The following is a 15,748-nucleotide window of genomic DNA, read 5'->3' as shown; positions in this document are numbered from 1 at the left end:
CGCAATCACCATTAGAGGCTCTACATAATTAACAATCAATTATGTATCTTGATGAGATGAATCTAAAATCAAACGGCAAAATTAGGGACGATGCACACAATGACTGTCTGTTTGTTCTGAGCAGATACTCTCCTTGTTTTGGCTGCTTTTCCTGGAATATTTGACCTTAAGAGTAAAGATTGCACAGCCTGTTTTCTGTTGCTTAGCTTTAGTTACTGCGCTAAAGGAGGACTAAAGCATGATTGAGTATTTCATACAGTCTAACGCCTGTCATCTGTTGACTCTAAAATTACTGTAGGTGTGTTTAAATGAAAAAATATGGAGAATGTTGAAGCACCAATAAAACGGATTTGTTTTTGACGAATTACCCACAAAGTAAATGTGAAGTCAAAGATGGGACCCTCCACACCATCCTAGTGACGTGTACATCAACCTATGAACTCCTGTGAAATCTGTTTCAGATGTCACATGGATGACAGAAGGTTTCTTTTGCATTAGCTAAGGATTAGACTGCAGTAAGTTATTTGACCGTGTGTGTGTGTATGTGTGTGTATGTGTGTGTGTGTGTGTGCGTGCGTGCGTGCGTGTGTCTGCGTGCGTGTGTGTGAACTTCTCTATGTCGTGGGGCTATAGGGTATTGAAACAGATCCTGGGATTAGTGAGCAAACACATTAATCAGGTTCTGCCTCTTGTTCTTTTGCTAATGTAGAACAGACAGATGGCGTCCCCCGTGCTGAGCCTTTGTTTCATCCACACAATCACTGAGAGTCAGAGATCTTTAACACAACATTATTACTATTATTACCTGTTTTCCATGGTCCATTTTGTGTTGGTTCTGTAGCCCTCATGTTCCCACGTCTCACTTTGGATTTTGTTTAGTCCGAAGTGGCTGAGGAGTTCTCAGGGGTATTCCATAAAGGAGGGTTAACAAACTCTGAGTCTATCCATAAACTCTGGGTCAACATTAAGATTAAAGATTAAATCGGGGCTTTCGCCTTTAATTGACCATGTAATGTTAGTACATTAATGGAATTCGTCCTCTGCATTTAACCCATCCCTGAGGAGCAGTGGGCAGCCATTTTTGCGGCGCCTGGGGAGCAGTTCGGGGTTAAGGGACAACATCCCACAGTGACGGCCCAGGTGAGGCTTGAACCGGCAACCCTCCGATTACAAGTCCAGCGTCCTTAACCACTAGGCCACCACTCTCAACATACCCAGCGATGGGAAACTCTGGGTATGGGATTCCAGTATGAAGTGGATCAATCAACCCTGAGTATGTAAACCTTGGGTTACTTACGTGCACGCACGCAATAAAAAGCCATCATCAATGGATCAGAGATTACTCAAGCTGCCATGACAACCAAACAGAAGAAAGTGATTTATTCACCGTGATGGGTAAAATATGCCGGTGTTTGAGGAATATGAGCCTGTTCTAAAGGTGCGTTCAGTCTTCAGTGACTATAGTGGCTTAAATCACCTGTAATTAGTCACAATTTTTGGTCGCGTCATCACTTTATTGCTTCAGTGACGTGACGAGCGGTGAATAATATGAATAAAAGGTGTCTGAGGAGACGTGGCAGCAGCATAGGATGGCTGCATAGAGAGCCCTCCTGTTACACTGGATATAAAGACAGTGACTGCTGCTTGATATCGAATCAATTATATTGATTTTTAATGTAATATTGTCGCCAGAGTCATCTTGACATCCTAAAAAATGTCTGTGTTTAGGAATGAGATACTCAGATTAGAGTTTGGGCTCAGATTTGAGCCCATACATACTCAGAGTTTGAACATAGCCCACTTTATGGAATACCCTCAGAGGGGTATTCCATAAAGGAGGGTTAACAAACTCTGAGTCTATCCATAAACTCTGGGTCAACATACCCCGCGATGGGAAACTCTGGGTATCGGATTCCATTACAGCTGGCATGAAGTGGGTTCATCAACCCTGAGTATGTAAACCTTGGGTTACTTACGTGCACGCGCGCAATAAAAAGCCATCATCAATGGATCAAAGATTTAATCGAGCTGCCATGGCAACCAAATGGAAAATAGTGATTTATTCACCTTAATGGGTGAAATAAGTCGGTGTTTGACGAATATGAGCCTGTTCTAAAGGTATGTTCAGTCTTCAGTGACTATAGTGGCTTAAATCACCCGTAATTAGTCACACTTTTTGGTCACTTCATCACTTTATTGCTTCAGTGACGTGACGAGCGGTGAATAATATGAATAAAAATGATATGAATATGAATCCTGTTACACTGGATATAAAGACAGTAAATGCCGCTTGATATCGCATCATTTACAGTATATTGATTTTTTATGTAATATTGTCGCCAGAGTCATCTCAACGTCCTAAAAAATGTCATAAAAAACACTGAAGCGGGACGCGAACCCGCAACTTACAAGCGCAGTGTCACGCTTCACTGCGCCATCATAACTTCAAAGACACATGATCTACAGATTTAACTGTATAACAATATAAAACAACAATTGAGCCTTAAAAGTGTATTAATTTAAATGATCATCTCCTCCTTTATATTATCCACAGGTTTGTATTCAGTGAACTTTACTACAGACGTCAGTCGATGTTTTAATGCAGATCAACCTCTCAGTGACTTTCACTTAATGATCTGTATCCATAATGTTAGATAGAAAACTACCGTTTGCACAAAAAAAACCAAAAAAAAAACCGTAAAGCAACACAACATTAGTAATGATGTAAACACGTCTGTGGTGTGTGATGTTACTAATGTGTTTCAAAGAACAGTGTTAAGGTTTATTAAAGGGTTCAGAAACGGTGTTCAGGTGGGCGGAGCCAGGTAGAAACCCAGGGTTTCTTTGATAAAACCTGCCAGCGACCAGGTTTAGTTCACGGACAATGTTGCCCGGGTAACATACTCAGAGAAGAACATACATCGCTTTTTGGAATGGGATACTCAGTTTCCCTCATTTGAGCCTGAACATACTCAGAGTTTGAACATAACCCGCTTTATGGAATACCCCTCTGGTGTTTGAATATTAATTTATGTATGTTTATGTTTATTTACACATAAGTCAGTGTGCGATCTGCTCAGTGGAGTGTGTGCACATTCTGATGTTTCTGGTGTCTGAGCGTTGATGGCCTAATTTTCCATTGGTTAATAATTGAATGTATTCGTAAGTGAAGGTTGTGCTGACTGAAGCGTTAAAAGAGATGAGCATTTTTAAAGTTAGTTAAATTCTTTGTAGCACAGACTTGACAGCACTGTATGATGTCAGGCAGGTGAAACCTTCAAAATAAGAAATGACGATGACTTTTCTTTCCACACTAACATACCAGATTTTTTTGAAATGTTTGATTTATCAGAAAATTAATTTATCAAAAGATCTTATATGTTTGGACTCCATCCAATTTTTACAGGACAGTGTTCATTTAATGCACTATTGTGTCCACCTTGCCAAGCCCTGATTAGTATTTTTTTTTCTTTCTTTTTTTAACAATATTTTTTATTTAATTTTTGCATTTTTTTTACAAAACATACAACACAAACATCCCCTCACATGGTGTCATAATCACTTCAGACAACAACAAAAAATAAATAAATAACACGAGATTGAAATAAATCAATTTAAGTGAACGAACAATTTTCTCTTCAGTCAGTGACACACGACTTATTAGACAAGAAAGACATAAATGAATCCCAAATGTCAACAAATTCTCTTTGTTTACCCCAAATCATATATGATAATTTCTCCAGCCCAAGGCTGCTCATTAACTCTTTCTTCCACATTCCAAACAATAGTGGTTCTGTATTTTTCCAGCTTAGTGCAGTCATTCTCCTTGCACGGAGAAGACCAAAGTCAATCATTCTTATTTGCATTCACACTTCTTCTTCTTCACACCTTTGGAGTATATTCCAAGTATACAAATGCTTGGTTTCAGTGGAATATTACTTCCAATCATGCATGATAAACATTCAAGTACTTTGCCCCAGAAAATTTTAATCCTAGGACACTCCCATAAACAATTAATTAAAGTTCCTTTTTCATTAAGACATTTAACACAGACATCAGGAACATTAGGAGATATACGGTGGAGTATAAGTGGGGTTTTGTAGATTCTTGTTATTCATTTATACTGAAGTAGTTTTAATCTTGTGTAGATTGAGTATTTCTGAGCTTTTAGGCACGTTATCCTCCAATCTTCATTACTAATGTCTTCTTGTATATCTGTTCTCTAAACATTTAATCGATCTGCTGTTGATTCTGTTGAACAGCCTGCCAGTAGGTTATAGAATCTAGTTATGTGTCTTTTACCATCCAAATTTTTAAACACAATTTCCTCAATCACTGATAGCGGAGGTATCGTCGCCATTGTCTTGTGTTTTGATGCTATGAAACTTTTTAATTGTAGATATTTAAAAAAATGTTTTCTGGGAATCTGGTACCTCTGGCAAAGCTGTTCAAACGTGAGAAAGCTGCCCTCAAAATAAAGATCGGAAACTGTCTTAATGCCCTTTTCTGCCCATGATTTAAATCCCCCACCTGATTTACCAGGTTTGAATTGTCCATTTGCCCAAATAGGAGTAAATTATGACAAAACTATTGGTTCACCAGTGTATTTATGTACTGTATACCACACTGATATTGTGTTTTTGACAAAAGGATTCTTTGTTTGCTTTTTTAATGCTTTAATATCTGAGGAATATAAATATTGGTTTAGTGGTAAATTTGAAGCCGATCTTCGTTCAATATTCACCCATGCAGGTGGTGTGGAAGATAAAAAATAAGACATTGCGGAGCTTGATTGCGTAGCCCAATAGTACCATTGAAGGTTCGGGACCTGAGTTCCTCCTCTTTCATAAGGTAGATATAATAACCCTAAGCCGAAGTCTAGCTTTCCTGTTGTTCCAAATAAATTGGCTAAACATATTGTTCATTTTCTTCAAAAAATTACTTGGTAATGGAAAAGGAAGTGCCTGGAAAAGATATATAAATTTAGGCAGAATAGACATTTGAATTAAATTTATTCGTCCAATCATTGAAATTAGCAAATTAGACCATCGATCCAACGTCTTTAGTACCGTCTCCACTAGAGGGTCGTAATTTATAGAAACAATGTCCCCAAATTTGTAGGCTATCCAAACACCCAAATACTTAAATCCATCCTGTGTGACAGGGAATAGTGTATTTATATTGGGGTTGAGCTTTTCCTCTTGGTTTAGGGGTAATACTGATTTAGATTTATTCACTTTGTACCCGGAGTATTCACCAAACTTTTCAATTAATGTGATCAGATTTGGGATGCTATTGTTTCAAATTTTTGAAAAAAATTATATCATCTGTTAATAATGATATGGGATGTTCAGTGTCCCAAATTCTACTGCCAGATATATCTCTATGTGTTCTATGTGTAAAGTAAACAGCATTGGAGACAGTGGGCAGCCTTGTCAGGTTGAACGTTGCAAATTAAAGGGTTTGGAGATTATATTATTTGTCAATACTTCTGCTATTGGATTGGTATACAATAATTTAACCCATTTGAGAAAAGTTTCACCCAGTCCATATCTGGGAAGCAAATCAAAAAGATATCCCCATTCTATCCTATCAAATGCTTGGCTGGCATCGATTGACAACATTGCAGTATCTTTTGCATTCTTTTCAATATATTTAAAACTCTTCTAATGTTATGAAATCCTTGTCGTTTCAATACAAAACTATTTTGATCATTGCTGATCAACTGGGGAAGATAGTTTTCTAACCTTTTAAAAAAAGCTTTGCATAACATTTTAGTATCACATCCCATTAAACTGATGGGCCTAAAGGATAAACAGCTGGTTGGTGGTTTGTCAGGTTTTAATATTACAGTTATCATAGCTAATCGTATTGTTGGTGGTAGAGTTCTTGTATTAAATGATTCATTAAACACGTCTAATAGTGGTTGTACGAGTTTCAGTTTGAAAGTTTTATTATACTCGATTGGTATCCCGTCAGGACCAGGTGCTTTCCCAATGCTCATGATGCCAATAGCCTCGCAAAGATCTTCTACTGTTAATTCACTGTCTAGTACTTCCTTTTCATCTTCAGATAGGGTCTGAAATTGCAGATGGTCAAGAAATGTCTCTTGTTGTTGTTTGTCTCCTATATATTCTTACTTTTGCAATAATTCATAAAAAAATCTGAAGGTAGCATTAATTTCAGTTGGGTCTTCTGTTAAAATGTTTGACGTTGTCATTATACTGTTAATTGTTCTTTTAGCTTGCATTTTTTTTACCCGCCAGGCCAGTAGTTTGGCTGGTTTTTCTCCCTGGTCATAATATGCTTGTTTGGTCCAAAAAAGATTTTTTGCAACTTTGTCAATTGTCAGTTTATTGTACTCAGCTCTCATTACTGCTAATTCTTGCTGCTTATCCATATTATTGCTCTCATGAAGTGCTAATTCTAATGTTTTGATTTGTTTTTCCAGTATTTGAATTTTCTCATTATTTTGTTTAGTCTTGGAACTTGTGTGCGTAATCATTTCTCCTCTTATGTATGCCTTAAAGGCCTCCCGTCTCACACTGGCAGATGTTTCAGCTGTGTTTAGTGGAAAATAGTTATCTATGCAAGCTTCTATTAATTTAAGAAAAGTTGGGTCTTGTAACCAGTGTGTCTGAAATCTCCACCTCGGAGAATGTTGAGTGAATTTACCTAAACATATTTCCATAGACACAGCTGCATGATCACTAATCACTATACTGTCGTACCAGCAATTTTGACATTGATCAGCAATTCAAAAGATATTTAAAAAACAATAAATGCGTGAGTATGTTTTATGAGTGGAAGAGTGACAGGAAAATTATTTTTTGTTTGGGTTCTGTTTTCTCCACACATCCACAAATCTTAAATCTCTTATAAATTCAACTAATGCTGTATTTTCCTAGTTTTTGCATGTGAGATATCAACCCCGGCAAGTTGATCCATTGTGGTATTTAGGGTACAATTTAAATCCCCGCCTAAAATATAACAACAGCCAACAGCAACTTCTCAAAGAAGGATGGTGTGTCAACATTGGGACTAGGGCTGGGCGATATGGCCTTTTATAAATACCGCGATATTTTTAGGCCATGTCACGATACACGATATATATCTCGATATTTTGCATTACCCTTGAATTAACACTTTGATGCACAAAATCCCACCAGTATGATGATTCTATATGTCTACATTAAAACATTCTTGATCATACTGCATTAATATATGCCAATTTTAAACTTTCATGCAAAAAAGGGGATATCACAACTAAGTCAAAGTTGACATAACTGTATTTATTAAACAGTGAGTGGCTCAAACATAAAATTGTCAACAGAAAGTACACGTTCTGTGCAAAATTGTCACAGAGACATTTCAAAACAAGACATTAGTGCAGGATGCAACTCACATGGCATTTCAAAACACAAAATTAAAGTGCACTTTTTGTACATAATGCCACTACAATATTTTAAAACAAATAGTGCCCTTTTGTGCATGTTGTCATTAAGATGACATTTCAAAACAACACTAAATTTAAGTGCACCTTTTGTGCATAATGCCACTAAGATATTTAAAAAAAAAAAAAAAAAAAGAAAAAAGTCCGCGAGTTTAACGGTATGGTCATTTTCAACACCGCACAGACTACAAGCTGCGATATATCGAGTATATTCGATATATATCGCCCAGCCCTAATTGGGACCATAAATATTAACCAAGTTGATTTTCCATGACAGAATGTTTCCTTGTACAATGACATACCTGCCATTTGAATCTTTGATAATATTAGTTATTTGAAATGGAACTGATTTGTGTACCAGGATAGCAACCCCCCCGGGCACAAGTATTATAAGAAGCATAAATCACTTGGCCTGGCCATCTTTTTTCCAATTTAGATATATCAGAGGCCATTAGATGGGTCTCTTTAAGAAAAACAATTTTTGATCTCAGCTGTTTTAATCTATTCATGACTTGTTTCAATTTAACTAGTTTTCTAAGTCCTCTGACATTCCAGCTAGTAATCTTAAATTCAGAGTCATTCACTAACTTTGTGTTTCCCGTCGGTGACATCTTTTAGATCAGTGGTAGGTTGTAAATGTTGTTGGCCCCATCAAAACCAAATATATACATGTAAATATGGCACACACTAGAGGGGAAAATAAAAACAGCAAGAACTGTTCGAACAATAACACCAAAAACAAAGAAAAAGAGTCCCATCTCCACCCCCTTGCATTTCCAGACTGGAAAGCATTCCCACCCCACCTTTAGCAAACCAGCTTTGGGGGATGCTGATCCCCTAGTAGTGAAGAGAAGCTAGCCTGCGTGACCTCGCCCTTGGACAGAACAACCATGAGTCCAAACAACCATATCATCTTCTGTTATAATGTATAACCCATTTCCTTAAAAAATAACAGAGAAAATATATATATGTGTATAATGTCTGTTCTCTCAAGATGTCCCATTCCCAAACATAGTACAATCATATAGAAGTCTGTGATCATTAATCTATGTATATCTTTTACAATATATGACATTGACTGTTGTGTTTATCCTGATATGTCCAATGTGATCATCATACCTTTAAGGGATGCATGTTACACCCATATGTGTGACGTCCTGATGAAACTTTTCAGCTTCTTCTGGTGTAGAAAATAGATGCATTCTCCCCTTGTGCAGCACTCTCATCTTACAGGGATTATGTTGAAATCCTCGGAAGGTTCCCATTTCCACAAACTGCTTCACAACTAAATCCTCACCAAATGCGAACAGTTTCTGCAGACAGGTCCTGGAAAAATAAGAGCTTGGCTCCATCGCATGCGATATCTCGCCGTCTTGTTTCACGATAAATGAATTCCTTCTCTTGGTACGTCAAAAAGCAGACAACAACTGCTCGGTTCTTGCTCGGCTTGGCCGGTGCAAGCGTGTAATGAACTTGCTCCAAAGTGAAATTTTTTTTCGGGCAGCCGAGCCAATGCGGCAGCCCGTCGCTCACAAAGATAAGTAGTGTTTTATTCCCCTCGGCTCCTTCGCGTAGACCGACCAGCCTCAAATTCTTTCTTCTGCTTCGGTTTTCCAGGTCTTCTGTTTTTCATTCAAGATAGGCTATGCGTTTTGCGGCCGAGACTAATGCAGCTCGTGTATGCAGGAGCTCACCTTCTGCTAATGCTATGCGTGACTCGGCCTCTCCGATACGTTTTGTATTCACAGAAACATCTCGTTACGTTTTTGAAAGTTTCTTCTCAATCGCCACAATTGAATTAGCCACTGCAGACAGATGGTTATCAATGTTATCCAACTTCGAACCGAAGTCCGAGCGAAGGGACTTCAACTCTTTTAGCACGTCAGCTATATCCACCATGCTGCTAGCTGCTGTGGCTGTCGTCATCACTGGAGAGGTGTTAGCAGTAGTTGTTTTCGTACTTGTCTTTTGTGTCCTGGCAAAAATCTCACATTGTTTTGCTGCAGGGGTTCTTGACATGTTCAAAGCTGCTCTATTTCTCAAATCTTATGGCACATTCATGGGCTTTTTTTAATCAAATATTCATCCAGTTGTGTGGAGCTTTCAGGCTACACTGCCATCTTGGTTGAGGCGCAGGGTTCCTCCCTGATTATTATCTTTAAGTTATTTTAACTTTTCTATTTTCCTAAACTTTCCTGTCAACTCTCCTCTAACCTCTGGCATCTAAAACACACTTATCCCATGAGCTGCTGCTAGTCACTTGCTATTTTATCTTTGTCAGACAATTATCTGTAAGTACTGGAGATGGTTGTGTGTTAAAATCCCAGTAGATCATCTCAGTTTCTTAATTACGTGACAAGCCCACCTTGAACAACCCTTACCTTACATAGCCTCTCCTTTTATATCTGATATTCCCATATACATTATGTAAGGCCTGATAAGTAAATACTAGTAAATACTGTTGTCTGTTGGCAGCTCATGCAGAGCCTAATGGGAGTGATGTCTACATACTTTACAGAGCAGTAAAAATCAACAAACAGAGGCAGGAGATGACCTACATTACAGGCGCGTACAGCAGGCAGCGTCGTAGCTTGCAGCATTCAGGTTAATTTTAGTGCCTTCATGGCCTGCCTCACTGCACAAAGCTAATAGAAGTTTCTCATTCTCAGATGAGTTGCTCACAGCGTTTGAAGTTAAATTCTCTGAGGTTCATCCTGACCTTGTTGTGTTGCTTGGAATGCAAGCGCATCTAATCACCTCCTCCAGAGCAATTTTTTCATTCTATAAACATGAACGGGTGCGAGGCCTGCATTTAAAGTATGATCAATAGGAACTGTAGACAGCAATTGTTATTGTTTTTTCCTCTAAGAGTTTGTTTGAACCGTTTGATTCAGATAATTTGGGATTTGGATTGAATTGCATGGTAGACTGCATTTCTGCCCTCTTGCACATTTTTAAAGTGATTCAGTCTAAAATAGCAACATGATTCTCCTTTTTACAACTATATTCAAAGCAAAAAAAATTTACTGGCAAAATTTTAATAGGATTAAAAGAGAGCAAAGTGATATTGATTCACGTTCTTTAATAATTTCAAAGGTGAGTGAATGTATTAGATAAGGGGAAATTGAATAGGAAAATCCCATCACAAGCACAGACACAGGGCATGCATGTTAGTCCACAGCGATTTACTGCTGCTGTTTGTTTGATCCTACTACTAATCTGTGTCCCTGTGTATGCCATTGTATCTAGTAAATAATTGCAGTTTTCACGGTAAAATATTCATGCAGGTTTCCTGACAATATTGTTTTTAGGAGTCCATTTTCAAAGCAGAGGTCTCATTGTCAAAAGATCAAACAAAGTTAGCACAATGTGTAAGGCGTATGCATTATCGATGCTTAGTGAATTCAGATTCGTATGTATGTATGTATGTATCTTGTCTGCCATTGTAATGCATAAATAGATGATTTTATACCTGCTGTAAGCTATGAATTCTTAGGAACTGTCATTTATTCAGAGTTCCATAAAATGATTTAGAAAATATCATATATTACTTAACTAATTAATTACTTGAAACTTTTCTGCTGCACTGTCCAGTTAATCTCTTATACACACTCAATAACCCTGTTTGAATAGTTTTATTTAATATATGTCAATAAGCAGATATTTATTTACTGAAATCAATAATAATAAACAATAATAGATTCATAGCGATATACACGCATCTATGAATAAGGAATGTACCTCTGACTGATTAAGGGTGTTAGTCATTTAGCTGTTGTAATGTAATGTAACCTGGCTTCTATTAACATATACTGTTCTAAAACCAAAATATGCTTGACAAGAATTCACCCTTCAATGTTTTTAGGACATTGTTGTTTGTGCAAGCTGAACTTGTTCAGATTAGGAGTTCCTTTATCCATTCTGGGATAAATTGATTGTTATGTTTGTGTGTTCATTGGTGTAGACATCTCTTTAGTGTTTTGTGACTGCTGTATTGTGCTCATTGAAACACATTAAGAGAGCTATTTTATGCTCTTCCAGGAAATCAAAGCTTTCTTTCACCACAAAACCCTATGGTACTATTTTAGACACTTTTTCCTGTTAAAAGCAGAAGCAGCTCTGTCTATCATCTATTGATTTCTCTGTTATTCAGAGAAGTAGTTCAGATTTGCAGCTAACATAATCACTTGTTTTTCTGCAGTGAGCAGGTTAATAAGTATTCTCTGAGGCCAGGCCTCCTCTCTGAGCCGTGTGAATAGCCAGGCCTGGCAATTCTTTTTGAGCCCAGTTCTGAGTTCCTAAAAGCTTGCACAAAGGACCTGTTGCCTAGCTACAACTGACAGGTCTCAGAGTGTGTGCCAGACCTTTTATTGTGTGTGCCAGACCTTTTATTGTGTGTGTGTGTGTGTGTGTGTGTGTGACTGGATAGAATCTTCTGCCGAATGTACAGGAATGCAGTCAGGAAGAGAATCCCTTCCCTTTCTTTAGTCTTATTCATTTTTCTGCCAGCAATAGGAAGTATTTCACACGTTCCCACAGTGCATTAGAAGCCTTTCAGCTTAAGGGAATCTAGCCCTGAGAAAATGATGGATGGATGTTGGCCTGTAGCATGAACAAAGTTTAGACTGTTGAATGCAAATACATTATTTTTTCAAATAACCTTTATTTTGTATTGAAGTCATTTTCTAAAACTCGTAATCGGTGATATTTATCTTTCTTTTCTCATTGTTTCAATAAATTCAATACTTAAAAAGTGTTAACATAATTGGTTCAAGCTAATTAAACACTATAATGATGCTATGCTATAATTTACACCAACACTCTAATCTCTAAATATTTTGGGTGTTTGAATGAACAGAATTCTTATGCTATCTTATATTAGCACTGGGACTTCGGCTTTTAGATGGTCATGATAACATGCATCATGGCCTAAGTCTGTAAAAAGAAAACAAAAAAATAAAGACACCTTTTCCGTCATTATTTAAGGTAATTGCATTCTAAGACACAAACCACAGCTCCATGATTAAAGCAGCCAAAGTCTCACTTTCACTTGTAATGGCCTGTTAGAAAGCTGTTGGAGTGATGCTACAAGACATCAAAGAAAGTTCCCTAATCAGGTTTAAATCAGGTTTATTTTATTATAACTAACTTAATCCAAACCTCCTGAATTAAGATATTGATTAAAAAAATTTTTTTTTTTAAATGTAATGTAAATGATGTGCCTTTTTTAAGAAATTTCAATTTGAGTTATGTCTTCAGTTGTTGCTGACTGAAAAGACTTTTAAAAGAAAAGGATTACAAACAGCACTGCCACTTAGTGAGAAGAAATGCCTGCGGGCAGTGGTAACTTCACCGAAACATGAGCAGACTGTGGATTTTGAATGTTGGGCAAAGTTCAACCTTTAAGCTTTCACACTCTCATGTCCATTTGTTTGAGCTTTTATAGTTGGTTCTTGTATCTTTATGTAAGAAGACACTTCACCTGCATTGGTCTATGTAAATAAGAACTAAGCTGCAGTAGCAATAGAGCAGTCAGATTTACCTACACTTCTGATGTGGTTTTTATGGTTATGATACTCAAGCTAATGATTGTTTCGAGCAAATTACAGCAATAGTCATCTTGAGGCAAAATATAAAATTCTTAAGAAAAAATGAAAAACCCAACAAATCCACATGAACATGAATTAGCTACAGTGGGGAGAAAAAACTCCATTTTAACAGGAATAAACCTCCAGTAGAACCAAGCTCAGAGGTGGCAGCCATCTGCCTCAACTGGTTGGGGTTAGTGGGCAGTGTCCCAGATTAGTTGAGCCATTAACCACGGATCAGGAACTGTCAACTCCAGCTTCAAGACACCTGAAAAAGAAATGAGAGAGAAATGCGAGGAGAAGGTCCGCCTGCATGGAAACACCTGGTGCTAAACTATGTGTGAGTGGAATGAGAATGAGTATGGGGTGGACATCAGTGGAAATGGTGTGTAAGGAGTGTGATGGCAATACAACAAGGATCAGAAGTGGGGAATTAGCTACGACCCAGCACGACTATGTCTTCCCGGACAGCACCCATTGCATCCCATTTGGAGGACTATGTGTAGATGGTGGATTGTGTTTGAATGTAATGTTGGTGTTTGACTATATAATCTTAGTTTTCTGTTCCTATTTTTAGGTTTAAGACTTTTTTCCTAGTGGTTAGGTCAATACTATTATACAGTATACGTTTTTGCGAATAAGTAGGTTTTGAGTTTAGCCTTAAAGGTGGAGAGAGTAGCAGCCTAACGTACTGCGACTGGAAGCTGGTTCTAATGACGAGGAGCCTGGTAGTTGAACATTCTGCCTTCTGTTCTACTTTTAGTATGCTGCCTGGACGATAAAGCCCTAACAGGTCTTTAAGTAAATACAGGAGCTTAATCATGTTGAACTTTGTATGCAAACAGGAGGATTTTAACTCTATTCTAGATTTTACAGGAAGCCAATACTGTAGAAATATGCTGTGTCCTGCTTCTACCTGTTATTACTCTCGCTGCAGCATTCTGGATTAACTGGAGACTTTTTAGTGAGTTACTAGGAGATCCTGACAGAAAGACAGTTTAGTTTAGATGTAACAAATGCATGGATTCGTTTTTCAGCATCACTCTGGGCCAAGATATTCCTGATTTTAGAGATATTACGGAGGTTGAGATTTGCGTAATATTAGAATTAAAGGATAAGTCGGTATCGAAGATAACGCCTATGTTTTTTTACTGTGGTATTGGGTGACAGAGTAATGCTATCCAGAGACACTATTTGCTCTGATAGATTTGGACCAAATAAAATCACTTTGGTTTTATCCTGGTTAATAAGGAGAAAGTTTCAGCTCATCCAGGATGTGATGTCTTTAAGATTTTCATTAAAACTTAATTTCCATAAAAACAAACTTTGTTTCTCGGGACCAGCAGCATACAAGAAATGTTAATGGAAAAAAGTGCCATATAAACACAATACAACAGAAATAATTAATATAACAGAAAGTACACACAAGTACAGTAAAAATAAGAGTGCAGGAACCGAGGAGGATGTTTTGCAGCATCAGAGCTTAAGTTTATTGTTCATCAGTCTTACAGCTTCTAGAAAGAAGTTGTGCTGGAGCCTCGTTTTTCCAGAGGGGGGAGGGTGAACAGTCCATGTGCTGGGTGGGTGGGTCACCCATTATACGGGTCGCTCTGCTTCTGCATCGGCTAGTGTAGATCTCCTCCATGGACGGCAGGCTGCAGCAGGTGATCTTCTCTGCTCTTCTCACCACCCTCTACAGAGCCTTCCTCTCCACAGCCGAGCAGTTCCCGTACCATGAGATGATGGAGGAGGTCAGTTTGCTCTCCACCGCACACCTGTGGAAGGCTGAGAGCACTGCAGAGCTGTGATTTTTGGCGAGCCTGGCTGCAGTGCTGAATAGAAACCGAGCATTATCCTTGTTTTCCTCTATTAAAGTTGTGTAATAAGAAGTTCTCCCTTTGCGAAGAGCTTTTTTATAAGCTAACAAACTTGTTCTCCAAGGCTTGATACTTGATTATAAATGTATTAAGATTAGATAGTGACGATTATTGCGATTTTTATTAAATTGCTTTCCTCACTTCAATCACTTCTAGAAAAAAAATAGTCATAGTTCCAAAAAATAATCCACATCACAAATCACTACATGTAGTGTTAACTTATGACCACATATGCAATTGTAAGTTGAATAAATGATACATCGTGAACCAATCATTGTCATTGGGATGGGTTGTGATCCTATGGATACAATGTTGTAACAACAGCATATGCCTATAACTAACCACAGCCCTCACTTCTCCACCAACACTTGACTTTTAACTTTTGAAAATAAGTACTTCTTCAAATTGCAATCTGCATCTGTCAACTGTTTACAACTCTTATTTTTATAAATGGTTGACATTACAGAGGTGCCAACAGTTGGTTCACTTAGCTTAGCTATTACAACAACAATGAGGAAATGTGGCCTCTCATGTATCAGCTTCATTTTTATTTATGTATTATTATACTTTCTATCCATCTCATACTCAGGGCTGTAAAAACCTTTGGTCTGCCATGCAGTTTAATTCAAAGAAAATATCTTTTTACTCTTCTAACTTTTTCCTACCTCTAACAAAATACTGACACAGGCTGCAAGGCCACAACTTTGCAAGCAATTAATATACTTATAAATATTAAATCTATCTCAAGGCTTTAACATTTTAAAACAATTATTGAGGACCCCGAGTCTCATGGTCCACAGTATCCTGAAGTGCAAAGTGCTCAATTCCTT

General features: G+C 37.7%; 1 protein-coding gene across 5 annotated transcripts in view; it reads left to right on the top strand.

Moving 5' to 3' along the window:
- ankrd6b (ankyrin repeat domain 6b) overlaps positions 1-15,748 on the top strand; it is an 85,115-nt gene that overhangs the window by 12,010 nt on the left and 57,357 nt on the right. The window contains exon 2 of one of the 5 annotated variants that reach the window (XM_028440154.1): positions 14,741-14,792. The exons of the other annotated variants lie outside the window; for them this stretch is intronic. The gene's annotated coding sequence lies outside the window, so the exon portion shown is untranslated. The remainder of the gene's footprint in view (positions 1-14,740; positions 14,793-15,748) is intronic. 5 annotated transcript variants of the gene reach the window in all.

This window comes from Gouania willdenowi, chromosome 24 (genome assembly GCF_900634775.1).
Source record: "Gouania willdenowi chromosome 24, fGouWil2.1, whole genome shotgun sequence".
In the NCBI taxonomy this organism is placed as follows: Eukaryota; Metazoa; Chordata; class Actinopteri; order Blenniiformes; family Gobiesocidae; genus Gouania; species Gouania willdenowi.
The sequence above is the reverse complement of the archived record's forward strand: the minus strand, read 5'-3'. Positions and strand labels throughout refer to the sequence as shown.